The sequence below is a fragment of the Chrysemys picta genome, unplaced genomic scaffold (assembly GCF_011386835.1).
Source record: "Chrysemys picta bellii isolate R12L10 unplaced genomic scaffold, ASM1138683v2 scaf879, whole genome shotgun sequence".
Classification (NCBI taxonomy): Eukaryota; Metazoa; Chordata; order Testudines; family Emydidae; genus Chrysemys; species Chrysemys picta.
Window position 1 is genome coordinate 3,824 of NW_027053586.1, and position 3,467 is coordinate 7,290.

Here is a 3,467-nt window from a genome sequence, read left to right on the forward strand (position 1 = left end):
GTTGTCGGCTCAGCCCCTGCACCGGAGGGCCTGAGCCCCGAACTAACTGTTGTCGGCTCAGACCCTGCACCAGAGGGCCTGAGCCCCGAACTAACTGTTGTCGGCTCAGACCCTGCACCGGAGGGCCTGAGCCACGAACTAACTGTTGTCGGCTCAGCCCCTGCACCGGAAGGCCTGAGCCTTAAATTAACTGTTGTCGGCTCAGCCCCTGCACCGGAGGGCCTGAGCCTTAAATTAACTGTTGTCGGCTCAGCCCCTGCACCGGAGGGCCTGAGCCCCGAACTAACTGTTGTCGGCTCAGACCCTGCACCAGAGGGCCTGAGCCCCGAACTAACTGTTGTCGGCTCAGCCCCTGCACCGGAGGGCCTGAGCCTTAAATTAGCTGTTGTCGGCTCAGCCCCTGCACCGGAGGGCCTGAGCCTTAAATTAACTGTTGTCGGCTCAGCCCCTGCACCGGAGGGCCTGAGCCCCGAACTAACTGTTGTCGGCTCAGTCCCTGCACCGGAGGGCCTGAGCCCCGAACTAACTGTTGTCGGCTCAGCCCCTGCACCGGAGGGCCTGAGCCCCGAACTAACTGTTGTCGGCTCAGCCCCTGCACCGGAGGGCCTGAGCCCCGAACTAACTGTTGTCGGCTCAGCCCCTGCACCGGAGGGCCTGAGCCCCGAACTAACTGTTGTCGGCTCAGCCCCTGCACCGGAGGGCCTGAGCCCCGAACTAACTGTTGTCGGCTCAGCCCCTGCACCAGAGGGCCTGAGTCAGAACTAACTATGGTCGGCTCAGCCCCTGCACCAGAGGGCCTGAGCCTTAAATTAACTGTTGTCGGCTCAGCCCCTGCACCAGAGGGCCTGAGCCCCGAACTAACTGTTGTCAGCTCAGCCCCTGCACCAGAGGGCCTGAGCCCCGAATTAACTGTTGTCGGCTCAGCCCCTGCACCAGAGGGCCTGAGCCTTAAATTAACTGTTGTCGGCTCAGCCCCTGCACTGGAGGGCCTGAGCCTTAAATTAACTGTTCTCAGCTCAGCCCCTGCACCGGAGGGCCTGAGCCCCGAACTAACTGTTGTCGGCTCAGCCCCTGCACCAGAGGGCCAGAGCCCCGAACTAACTGTTGTCGGCTCAGCCCCTGAACCAGAGGGCCTGAGCCTTAAATTAACTGTTGTCGGCTCAGCCCCTGCACCGGAGGGCCTGAGCCTTAAATTAACTGTTGTCGGCTCAGCCCCTGCACCGGAGGGCCTGAGCCCCGAACTAACTGTTGTCGGCTCAGCCCCTTGCCCCAGAGGGCCTGAGCCACGAACTAACTGTTGTCGGCTCAGCCCCTGCACCAGAGGGCCTGAGCCTTAAATTAACTGTTGTCGGCTCAGCCCCTGCACCGGAGGGCCTGAGCCCCGAACTAACTGTTGTCGGCTCAGCCCCTGCACCGGAGGGCCTGAGCCCCGAACTAACTGTTGTCGGCTCAGACCCTGCACCAGAGGGCCTGAGCCCCGAACTAACTGTTGTCGGCTCAGCCCCTGCACCGGAGGGCCTGAGCCCCGAACTAACTGTTGTCGGCTCAGCCCCTGCACCGGAAGGCCTGAGCCTTAAATTAACTGTTGTCGGCTCAGCCCCTGCACCGGAGGGCCTGAGCCTTAAATTAACTGTTGTCGGCTCAGCCCCTGCACCGGAGGGCCTGAGCCCCGAACTAACTGTTGTCGGCTCAGACCCTGCACCAGAGGGCCTGAGCCCCGAACTAACTGTTGTCGGCTCAGCCCCTGCACTGGAGGGCCTGAGCCTTAAATTAGCTGTTGTCGGCTCAGCCCCTGCACCGGAGGGCCTGAGCCTTAAATTAACTGTTGTCGGCTCAGCCCCTGCACCGGAGGGCCTGAGCCCCGAACTAACTGTTGTCGGCTCAGACCCTGCACCAGAGGGCCTGAGCCCCGAACTAACTGTTGTCTGCTCAGCCCCTGCACCGGAGGGCCTGAGCCTTAAATTAACTGTTGTCGGCTCGGCCCCTGCACCGGAGGGCCTGAGCCCCGAACTAACTGTTGTCGGCTCAGTCCCTGCACCGGAGGGCCTGAGCCCCGAACTAACTGTTGTCGGCTCAGCCCCTGCACCGGAGGGCCTGAGCCCCGAACTAACTGTTGTCGGCTCAGCCCCTGCACCGGAGGGCCTGAGCCCCGAACTAACTGTTGTCGGCTCAGCCCCTGCACCGGAGGGCCTGAGCCCCGAACTAACTGTTGTCGGCTCAGCCCCTGCACCGGAGGGCCTGAGCCCCGAACTAACTGTTGTCGGCTCAGCCCCTGCACCAGAGGGCCTGAGTCAGAACTAACTATGGTCGGCTCAGCCCCTGCACCAGAGGGCCTGAGCCTTAAATTAACTGTTGTCGGCTCAGCCCCTGCACCGGAGGGCCTGAGCCCCGAACTAACTGTTGTCGGCTCAGCCCCTGCACCAGAGGGCCTGAGCCCCGAACTAACTGTTGTCAGCTCAGCCCCTGCACCAGAGGGCCTGAGCCCCGAATTAACTGTTGTCGGCTCAGCCCCTGCACCAGAGGGCCTGAGCCTTAAATTAACTGTTGTCGGCTCAGCCCCTGCACTGGAGGGCCTGAGCCTTAAATTAACTGTTCTCAGCTCAGCCCCTGCACCGGAGGGCCTGAGCCCCGAACTAACTGTTGTCGGCTCAGCCCCTGCACCAGAGGGCCAGAGCCCCGAACTAACTGTTGTCGGCTCAGCCCCTGCACCAGAGGGCCTGAGCCTTAAATTAACTGTTGTCGGCTCAGCCCCTGCACCGGAGGGCCTGAGCCTTAAATTAACTGTTGTCGGCTCAGCCCCTGCACCGGAGGGCCTGATCCCCGAACTAACTGTTGTCGGCTCAGCCCCTTGCCCCAGAGGGCCTGAGCCACGAACTAACTGTTGTCGGCTCAGCCCCTGCACCAGAGGGCCTGAGCCTTAAATTAACTGTTGTCGGCTCAGCCCCTGCACCGGAGGGCCTGAGCCCCGAACTAACTGTTGTCGGCTCAGCCCCTGCACCGGAGGGCCTGAGCCCCGAACTAACTGTTGTCGGCTCAGACCCTGCACCAGAGGGCCTGAGCCCCGAACTAACTGTTGTCGGCTCAGCCCCTGCACCGGAGGGCCTGAGCCCCGAACTAACTGTTGTCGGCTCAGCCCCTGCACCGGAAGGCCTGAGCCTTAAATTAACTGTTGTCGGCTCAGCCCCTGCACCGGAGGGCCTGAGCCTTAAATTAACTGTTGTCGGCTCAGCCCCTGCACCGGAGGGCCTGAGCCCCGAACTAACTGTTGTCGGCTCAGACCCTGCACCAGAGGGCCTGAGCCCCGAACTAACTGTTGTCGGCTCAGCCCCTGCACTGGAGGGCCTGAGCCTTAAATTAGCTGTTGTCGGCTCAGCCCCTGCACCGGAGGGCCTGAGCCTTAAATTAACTGTTGTCGGCTCAGCCCCTGCACCGGAGGGCCTGAGCCCCGAACTAACTGTTGTCGGCTC